Source organism: Sebastes umbrosus, chromosome 3, assembly GCF_015220745.1.
Source record: "Sebastes umbrosus isolate fSebUmb1 chromosome 3, fSebUmb1.pri, whole genome shotgun sequence".
Classification (NCBI taxonomy): Eukaryota; Metazoa; Chordata; class Actinopteri; order Perciformes; family Sebastidae; genus Sebastes; species Sebastes umbrosus.
This window is the reverse complement of record NC_051271.1, coordinates 16552151-16563134: the sequence shown is the minus strand read 5'-3', so window position 1 is coordinate 16563134 and position 10984 is coordinate 16552151. Positions and strand designations below refer to the sequence as shown.

At 37.3% G+C, this 10984-nt stretch overlaps 1 long non-coding RNA gene and 1 pseudogene across 1 annotated transcript in view; one reads left to right on the top strand and one right to left on the bottom strand.

Moving 5' to 3' along the window:
* LOC119485969 overlaps window positions 1–4789 on the top strand; it is a 47554-nt gene extending 42765 nt beyond the window's left edge. Inside the window, exon 3 of the long non-coding RNA XR_005206410.1 lies at window positions 4193–4789. This is a non-coding gene — a long non-coding RNA (uncharacterized LOC119485969). The remainder of the gene's footprint in view (window positions 1–4192) is intronic.
* On the bottom strand, window positions 1537–10473 carry LOC119485912 (annotated as a pseudogene).
* Window positions 10474–10984: the final 511 nt, after the last annotated feature.

The following is a 10984-nucleotide window of genomic DNA, read 5'->3' as shown; positions in this document are numbered from 1 at the left end:
ACTTCAAACACTGGTCAGTATGAAATGAAAAGAGTGTAACTTCCTGTTTGATTAGAGCTGTACGTTTTGAAACACAGTAAATATTATCAGCTGCACTCACCAGTATTTGAGTCTGTTGTTGTTGAGAAAGACCTGATGAACTCGGTTTAATATTTCTTTAGACAGAAACACAGAGACTTGTCTCGACTGCAGCTCTCTGACAAACATGCAGTTTCATTTCTGTAATGTGACGTTGAAGCTCTCCTCCTTCCAGTGTTGCTCCACCCTCTTACAGCAGCTCTGTTTGTGAGGTTGTGTTTCCTCCTTCAGGGTTAGACAGAATACCTTCAGTATAGTTACAGATATTTGGCACAAGATACTTCTAATCTTTAGGGAGACTTTTTTACTTTTTTTATCTTCTTTTTCCTGCAACCACCAGGACAGTTTAAAAATAAAAGTCAATCCCACATGTAAGAATACATCTTAGGGTCAGCAGAAACCAGCAGCCACTTTACAGTCCTCTACAGCTCTGCAACAATCATACTGTCTGTCCAGATTTCAGCTCACTGTTTGTCCTGTAATGTTCTAACCTTCTCATGTAATTATGTATTTGCTTCGTTCCTATTAGTTGTTGCTGAATCAGAGCAGGAAGTTGAGTGGTGTGTGCAGTCTGTGCATGCCTTTAACAAACTCTCCTCCCTCTGATGTGTGTTGTCATGCTCACATCTAGTGGCCACAGTTGAGAAACACATCCAACCTGTGAAAACCTTTGTGACTTTGTGGACAAGACTCCAGTTTCAAAATAAAACACTCACACAAAAAGTTTCTTCCTCTGCAAAGGATTTTATTGCAGTAATGACGATTAAATGAATAACAACATAAATGCATATTAGACATTAAAACTCAATAACCGGATGACTGAATAACTAGTAAAAATCCTTACGATTAATCATTCACTTAATGCTAATTAAATGTTCAAAACCCAACAACAGCTGAAAAGATGTAGGCCTATAAAACAGAATTAAAGCTCTCATGCTGCAACTAACAATTATTTTCATTATTGATTAATCTCTTGGTGCATAAAATATCAGAAAAAAAGTCACAAATGCCCATTATGATTTATAATAATCCAACGATATTTGGTTTAATATGATAGCAGACCCAGAAACCAGCAAATATTCACATTTGAGAGGCTGGAATCTGTGAATTTGACATTTTTGCTTTAAAAAATTACATAAACAATTAATTGATAAATATTTGCAGATTAATTTTTCTGTTGATTGATAAATTAATTAATTCTATATTCATCTCTTAATTGCTCACAGAAAGAGTACACAAGGGTAACTTTTTGAATCTGAGTGGTTGTCTTTATCAGCAAAATGTACTTAACGTATGAAAAGTAAAAGTGTTGATTGTGCAGTAAAATGTTCCCTGTCAGTGTTTTATTATTATATCTGATGTTTCTGGATTAATATTACTGCTGCATTAATGTGTATGTTGCATTTTACTGCTGTAGATGTTTAAGGTTGTGTTAATTTTAACTCCTTTATATACTGTTGGGTAGTTTAATCTACAGCAATGCATCATGGTCTATAAGATCATCATATGTTTGTAGCGTCGCTGTCCTGTGAGAACCACGTATCTCTAAACAGTCGACTTTTCATGGTGTCAGAAAAACAGCCCTGAAGATTAATTCTGAAGACAACAGGTTTACATTGTATATTGCCACTAAATATGTATATTTGTTCTGTTATATGACAGTGAACCTTTTCATTTAAATATCACCAGTCTACTCAGCTTGATTGACAGGAGAGATGATCAGAGGGGCAGAGTTTTTACCACCATGATTAAGACGAGGACTGAAGAATGGGAAGAGTTTCTCAGTGAAGCAGCAGCCAGTAAAGGAGTAGATAAGAGCTGCAGCATCTACGTCATAAAAGGAGACCAGACCCTCCTCATAATCCACAAACACCCCCACCTTCTGAGGCCGAGACTTCAGAGAGAGAAGAACTGAAGGGTCAGCAAGAGCTTTGTACTTATTTCCATTTCTCAACGATATAGTCCAGTAACCATTCTGAGGTCTCAGTGAGATGCCTCCCTTCCTGTTGATCGACTCTCTGGCCACTCCTAAATACCATTCAGTCTTTCCTTTAACTTGAACCTCAAAGTAAAATCTGCCTGAAGAGAAACTCTGCTTTCCCAAAACAAAAACACAATCAGAAAATCTCTCTGGGTTGTTTGGGAGATTCTTCCACACATCACCATGATTCACTTGTTTCCCATCATCAGACAGGATGAGTTCAGGATGAGCTGTGTCAGGATCAAGAGTCACATCCACTGCATACTGCTGGACCCTCTTCAGCTCTGCCTCAGCGACCAGCTTCTTCATCTCTTTACTGAGTGTCTCCTCCAGCTGAGCCACAGCTTTCACCACAGTCCCCTTATATGATGATGGACGGACGCTGACCTTTGTCCAGTCCTTGGTGGATGGAGCAGCTTTCAGGGATTGGACACTCTGGAGAAGATGGAGATGGTCTTCAGAGCGTGAGAGCTGCTCCACTTCAGCCCTTCTCTTCGTCAGTTCAGAGATTTCCTGTTCCAGCTCTTTGATGAAAGCTTCGGCCTGTTTTTCTGTTGTTTTCTGCTTCTCTTTGATCGTGTCGATGAGATTGGCCTGGCCTCTCTCAACAGACTCCTTCAGAGCAGTGAAGACCTGAACACCTTCTGCTATCTCTCTGTCTGCATCTTCCTCACTGAGGTCAACCGAGTGTTTGATCTCCTGAATCTTCAGTTGTCTTTTCTGGATCATCTGCTGGATTTCAGTCTCTGTCTTCCCCAGCTCGGCCTTCTTTCCTTCATATTCTTCTTTCAGAGGAACAATATCATGTGTCTTGTGGTCTAAAACGAGGCAGAGCATGCAGACACATGTCTGGTCGGTCTTACAGAACAGCTCCAGAGGTTTATCGTGCTTCGTACACATCCTGTCTTCCAGGTTCTCCACAGGGTCGATCAGCTGATGTCTTTTCAGGCCTGACATTGTCAGATGAGGCTCCAGGTGAGTCTCACAGTAGGAGGCCAGACACACCAGGCAGGACTTCAGGGCCTTCGGTTTGGTTCCTGTGCAGAAGTCACAGGGAACTTCTCCTGGTTTGGACACTTGTTACTCTGAGCTGCTGCTGCTGGTTTTCTGTTGAGCTGACTGTCTGAACTGAACAACCATCTCAGAGATGAAAGTGTTGACCTTTAAATAAGGTCTTATGGTAAAAGCCTCTTTACACATGGGACACTGGCACCTGTCACTAGTATTCCAGTGTTCAGTGATGCAGTTTTTGCAGAAGTTGTGTCCACATGGTGTACTGACTGGATCAGTGAACACATCCAGACAGATGGAGCACAGAAACTGATCTTCAGATAGCAGATTGCTGGCAGCAGCCATGTCTACACACTGAGAACAAAAGTGAAAGTATTACAAAATGTTTTGTTACACATGTATCAATCATTTGTATAAAACAAATATCAAAGTATGATTATTGCATTATTGAGAAACATCATTTTTGAATTTATAGGTATTTAGGTGGGTTTAGTTTTCATTTATTTGACAAGTGTCATGAAATGAAAAGTGTGTAACTTCCTGTTTGATTAGAGCTGTACGTTTTGTGTTAATGCTGGTTGTTGAAACACAGTAAATATTATCAGCTGCACTCACCAGTATTTGAGTCTGTTGTTGTTGAAAAAGACCTGACGAACTCAGTTTAATATTTCTTTAGACAGAAACACAGAGACTTGTCTCGACTGCAGCTCTCTGACAAACATGCAGTTTAATTTCTGTAATGTGACGTTGAAGCTCTCCTCCTTCCAGTGTTGCTCCACCTCTTACAGCAGCTCTGTTTGTGAGGATGTGTTTCCTCCTTCAGGGTTAGACAGAATACCTTCAGTATAGTTACAGATATTTGGCACAAGATAAGTTTAATCTTTAGGGAGACCTTTTACTTCTTTTATCTTCTTTTTTCATGCTGTGTGGGTTTATTGCAGCCACCACAACAAAAAGAGGTAAATCCCACATACAAGAGTATATCTAGGGTCAGCAAAAAACAACAATCCTTTACAGTCCTCTACAGCTCTGCAACAATCCTACAGTCAGTCCACAGTTCAGCTAACTGTTTATCCTGTAATGTTTAACTTTCTCATGTGATTCTTGTATTTCTTCCTACAGTTGTTGCTAAATTAGACGAGGAAGTTGAAACTCCTCCCTCTGATCTGAGCTGTTAGTCTCATCTCTGGTGGCCACAAGAGGGAAACACATCTGACTCAATTTAGAGAAGAAGACTCCATTTTCAAAATAAAACGCTTTCCTAAGCAGTTTGGTCTTCAGCGCTGATGAAATGCCACATCGAAAGCCAGTATTACATTAATGATCATCATAGCAGTTAGTGTTGCAACCAAAGGTTATTGTCACTATCAGAATCAGCTTTATTGACCGAGTATGTGTAGCCTATGCTCACAAGAAATTTGACTGTGATTTCTTTTGGTTCTCAATGTACACAAAGACACTTATCATTAATTAATCTGCATGATTATTTTCTCAATTAAGTGATGAATCATTTGGTCCATCAAACATCAGAAACAGTGAATAATGTCCTTTACAATTTCCTCGAGTGCAAGTTGACGTCTCCAAATGTCTTTTTTTGTTCAATCACCAGTAAAAATCCCCCAAATATTCTGTTTACAATGAAAACGAATAAAGCAGCAACTTTTTACACTGGAGAAGTTGAAGGTTTTTGCTCTTTTGATTAAAAAATTATTCAAATAATGAATTGGTCATCAAAAGAGTTGCTGATTAATTTCATGCCCATCGACTTATTGATTAATTAACTAATCTTTTCAGCTCTAATAACAGTAATTGTCCAAATCTCCAAGAACTACTGCAAGACAAGATATGTATATTTTTACAACACATTTTACACAAAGAACAGGGTCATTAAAAAGGCTTTACATAATGAAAATAAAATAATGACTGGCTTCCTGATGGCCTTGTTGCATGTCGTTTCCTGAGAGATGCAGCCAGATGTTTCTATGGATCAGTGTCTATGGCAAACCGTTTTAACATTTAATAGCTAAACTTGACTATTAACATTAGAGATATCCACAATTGCATTTTGACTAGTCGTAATTATATTGTGACTAGTCAGAATTCTTATTCAAGATATCTATAATGTCATTCTGACTAGTCAAAACAACAGTTAAAGATATTAGATATTAGTTTTTTACTATTATTATTTAGTGTGTTACTTTGTGTTTGGGCTGGAGATCCCTGGTAGTTTAGTTTTTCCTGTTTTTTTTTAAGTTAACTACTTTTTGAGTTTAGGGGGATGAGCTGGTTATGACGACTCATTGCGTGTCTGGCCCAGCGACTTCCCCTTCTTGTGTTTATCTAACCGGGAAGACCAACCCTTTTTTTGCTCAGTTGCATTTTTGACAGTTTTTTTTGTGTCTTGTGACTCCTCAAATGTCAATTATCAAATAAAGGCAAAAACTACAAATAAATAAATCAAATACATCACATATCATATCATATGTACTTTAACTCCTGACTAATTTCATTCAATGGAGAGTAAAACTAATGTCAGCCTATATCTGCCAGTGGCAGAAGCAGTTTTGAGATTATTTACTTCAGTATAGTATTAGTAATAGTAAAGTATAGTCTAAAAATACTCCATTACAAAACCTTCATTCAAAATGTGACTTAAGTAAAAGTACAGAAATAGCTAAATGTGCTTAAAGTTTCAAATGTAAAAGAACACACATTATGCAGAAACACAGTGTTATTTTTGTAGGCTTGGATTTGTTTTTACATAATGTAAGGTGTCAATGTGCAGCCAATCTTAGACACTTTGGTTAGTTTAGTAGTAAACAACAGCATCATAATTTCTAAGCTTTTCATATCTTTTGCAAGTACATTATTTATTGCAAAAGTCAGTATCTTTAAGTGTCAAATAAAGTAAAAAGTACAATATTTTTGCCTCTGAAATTTAGTGGTGTGGAAGTACAGTATAAAATGAAAATACTCAAGTAAAGGTGAAGTAGGCCTACCTCTTCTACACTGTGCTACTGAAGTAAGTACTGGACAGAGCTAAAACATAAACATTTAATAACTATGTACAGATATAAATACATATAAAATGTAGACAGTATATTTATAGTAAAAAACTAAATATAAAAACAATATAATTTGTAAACAATAAGACAATACTCAAGTAAATGTACTTTCCACCACTATATATATATATATATATAGAGAGAGAGAGATAGATAGATAGATAGATAGATAGATAGATAGAACTTTGTTAATCTATCTATCTATCTATCTATCTATCTAGCTATCTATCTATTTATATATATATATGTATATATATATATAAATACATATATATATATAAATAGATTAACAAAGTTCTATCTATCTATCTATCTATCTATCTATCTATCTAAAGGTACCTGTACTTTACCTACATCTCAGATGGACTTATTGTACTTTTATTAGATAGATAGTTAGATTGATAGATAGATTGATAGATAGATAGTAACTTTATTAATCCCGAGGGAAAGTTTCCAGCATCACAGTTCCATAGTGCAAAACATGTTAGTAAAAAGGCAATAAAAAAGTTAGTAGTGCAAAGTACAAAAAAATATACCAGATATAAAAAGTGCAGGGTAACAGCTGTGATACACGACTATTAAAAGAGTGAATATAGTGCAGAAGAGACTGTTAAAAATGAGTATAGTGCATTATTATCTGTCCTGCTTTATATCTGTCCTGCTTTTTATATATCTGTCATGCTTTATATGTATATATAAATAAAAATAGATACAAATAAAGTTTGCTGTATGAACATGCAGTGTTTTGGAGACCATAGCTGTATTTTTTTAATTCTTATTTTATTCCGACGTTTTAATCTATTCTTTTGTTATTATACTGCTTACTTGCACCAACAAAACCAAAGCAAATCCCTAGTGTATACCTCTTACATCTGGCAATAAGCACGATTCTGATTCTGATTTGACCTGGAGATTTTAACTATCACAAACGAGCCCTTGTATTTTATTTTGAAAATCTAAGCCGGAAGTAAAGCTAACTTGGTAGCAAAAGGGGCAATCGGTGCACAGAAACTTATCCCGTTATGTACCATCTTATATCAATGACCCCGGCTCTGTTAGGGTGGTAAGATGTCTACATGTCCGTGTGAGGGTCTTCAGACACCGGGCTGCTCTGATTGTTTACAGCCGCTAGGTTAGTTAGCCTGCGGATGCTAACTTCAGCTAGCCTGAAGCTAACGTTACCGTAGCTACCAACCACGGCCTATGAAAAGGAGGCTGGGACACACGCGTCATCAGCGCGTCATACCTCCGGGGGGTATTGCACATGCGCAGTAGAATCTGCACTTTCTATTTAAGGAACTCCAGATTCTTACTATTTATGATATCAATATTTCTCAAATGTGTGTTTTTATTTATAAGATACTTTCTGGTGAAGGGAATTATCCTGAGCAGTTTAATTTAAGTACAAACTCAAGGTACCTGTACTTTACCTACATCTCAGATGGACTTATTCTACTTTTATTAGATAGATAGATAGATAGATAGTAACTTTATTAATCCCGAGGGAAATTCAAGTTTCCGGCATCCAAGTTCCATAGTGCAAAAACATGTTTGTAAAAAGGCAGTAAAAAAGGTTAGTAGTGCAAAGTACAAAGTACAAAAACATATACCAGATATAAAGATTGCAGATTGCTGGCAGCAGCCATATCTACACACTGAGAACAAAAGTGAAAGTATTATAAAATGTTTTGTTTCACATGTATTTTTCATTTGTATAAAACAAATATCAAAGTATGATTACTGCAATGGTGACAAACATTATTTTGAATTCATAGGTATGTTTCATTTAACTGAGATGTCCATCCGACAAGTGTCATTATCAGTGCTCGAAGTGGGCCGGTACGCAGCGGTACACCGTACCGGCACTTCTACATTTTACTCCTTGATGTACTGTGACTTTTTCATGCGTACCGGAGCTTCTCACAAGCTGCCTGTCCTCTCCTCTGCCCTCTCCATATCAGGTTGTCTGGAGATAAATAACGGTGCAGCGCCAGCGTAGATGCACTGCGTGGGTTCACGTAGGGAACGGAAGCCGTCGTTATTAATCGCCGCGCGAGCTGTAGCCTGGCTGTTCACATCAGAAGCTCATTCTACCGCTCTGTATTATTTTTGGGATGTTTAATGATAAAATGCGATCACATATTAATAAAACTCCATGCTACAGAACATTAACTAGGCATACATATGGCATATTAATTATTATTCAGCCTGAAATGACAATGTATGTTTTTATGTACACACCTGATACTTTTACTGTAAATTGCAATATTGGCTCGAGTCTGCAGAGGCAGGTATACAGCCTGTCTGCCAGGAAGGGGGATCTACATTTATTAGTTCACAGCATTTAACTCCCTGCAACAGCATGTGCCGTTTTGTAACCACATAAATATGATTGGCATAAACATCGGGGTATATCCTCTATCTTAGTCTCAAAAGATAGATTATAGTGTCAAAATACCCCGACTTCTATCATATCTATACCGGTACCCAGCCAACATGGTTATGTGGGCCCCACATGGGTTATGGGGTACCTGGGTACCAAGTGGGTATGGGCCCAAAATGGGCATCTTATCTGGGGCCCACTTGAGTCAACTAAGTTGGTCCCTCATGGGCTCCCCATGTGGGCTCCCCGTGTGGGTCATAGTTGGGTCACTACTGTGAAATTAGTGCACGGGGCCAAGATGGAAACTGTGGACAAACCCACTTACAACCCATATATCAGCCCATGTAGTTCCCACATAGAACTTAAACCTGGGGCTGAGATGTGTTTGGTTTATGTTGCCCAGATTGGGCCCATATAACACCCAGTTTACTCCTGCATGAAACCCACAAGGGCAATTGGTATGGGGCCATTATTCAACCCGCGGACAATCACATATAGGGCCCATTTTTCAGCCCATTTACTACCAACATTGGCCCCACATACACATGTTGGCTGGGTAGAAAGGGCTTATGCCACAATGACAACCAGTTAACGTTTCAAGGTATTTATGTGGAATAATAAATACTATGCCATATGTTAATGTTCTGCAATGTGCAGTTTTATATGATGTGCAATCGCGTTTTATTATTAAACATGCCAAAAATAATACAAGTATTATTTGGTTAGATGGATCTAATTTCTGTTATCGATTAGTCAGACTGGTTATGGTGGCTACGCTATCAATAATATCAAGTGAGAACAAGGGTGCTGTAATTTATCAATACAATGTTCACATCCTTTTTGTAAAATAATTAATAAACTGTTTGTCGTAACCATTATTTATTATTTTTGAACAAATATAATTAATATAACATTATTTAAAAGGTTTCTGATTTATAGAATATGATTTTACAGGACAAACATTTCCAGAAGAATTACATGTTCAGATGAAGGCTGTGATAAATAATAAATATAATAATTTAACTAGTAATAATAATGGTCCATAATGATGCAAAATGCGTAGATTTAAGTCAAAAACCTTCTAATTTTCTCAGGGAAGGAACCCCAAACCCAATATCTCCTAGTATCTTTTATTCACTGTATAAATTCATAATGTGTCTCTGTATAATATGTAGGAGCATCCTGACTGGGACTCTGCTCCTAAAACCTGAATGAAGAGCTCACACACCTCAGCTCTGCATGTATACCTGCCTGTCTGTCTGGCTGCTGTTGATTCCAGCCTATAGACATCCTATAATATATTATAGAGAGATGCTGAAGGCTACAAATAACAAAGGAAAGCACTTTAACTATTAACACTATATACAAACACACCACCTTAACCTTATAATGTTCCAGTGTGAATATTATTGGAGTATTATAGGCCTACTATAGAAGATGCATATAGCCCAAGTATATATAGCAATAAAATCACAACTGATTATGACTGACACAGTTTAACATGCTTAAAGAAATAATGAATAAATAGGAATAAGTTGCAAGAGATTGCTGATACCGGCAGATACACACAACATGTTAATAAGAGAGTACCAACACTGGTCAATATGAAATGAAAAGAGTGTAACTTCCTGTTTGATTAGAGCTGTAAGTTTTGTGTTAATGCTGGTTGTTGAAACACAGTAAATATTATCAGCTGCACTCACCAGTATTTGAGTCTGTTGTTGTTGAGAAAGACCTGATGAACTCAGTTTAATGTTTCTTTAGACAGAAACACAGAGACTTGTCTCGACTGCAGCTCTCTGACAAACGTGCAGTGTCATTTCTGTAATGTGACGTTGAAGCTCTCCTCCTTCCAGTGTTGCTCCACCTCTTACAGCAGCTCTGTTTGTGAGGTTGTGTTTCCTCCACCAGGACAGTTTTCACAAAATAAAAGTCAATCCCACATGTAAGAATACATCTTAGGGTCAGCAGAAACCAGCATTCACTTTACAGTCCTCTACAGCTCTGCAACAATCATACTGTCTGTCCAGATTTCAGCTCACTGTTTGTCCTGTAATGTTCTAACCTTCTCATGTAATTCTTGTATTTGCTTCGTTCCTATTAGTTGTTGCTGAATCAGACCAGGAAGTTGAGTGGTGTGTGCAGTCTGTGCATGCCTTTAACAAACTCTCCTCCCTCTGATGTGTGTTGTCATGCTCACATCTAGTGGCCACAGTTGAGAAACACATCCAACCTGTGAAAACCTTTGTGACTTTGTGGACAAGATTCCAGTTTCAAAATAAAACACTCACACAAAAAGTTTCTTCTTCTGCACTGGATTTTATTGCAGTGATGACTGATTAAATGAATAACAACATAAATGCATATTAGACATTAAAACTCAATAACCGGATGACTGAATAACTAGTAAAAATATTGACCATTAATCATTCACATAATGCTAATTAAATGTTCAAAACCCAACAA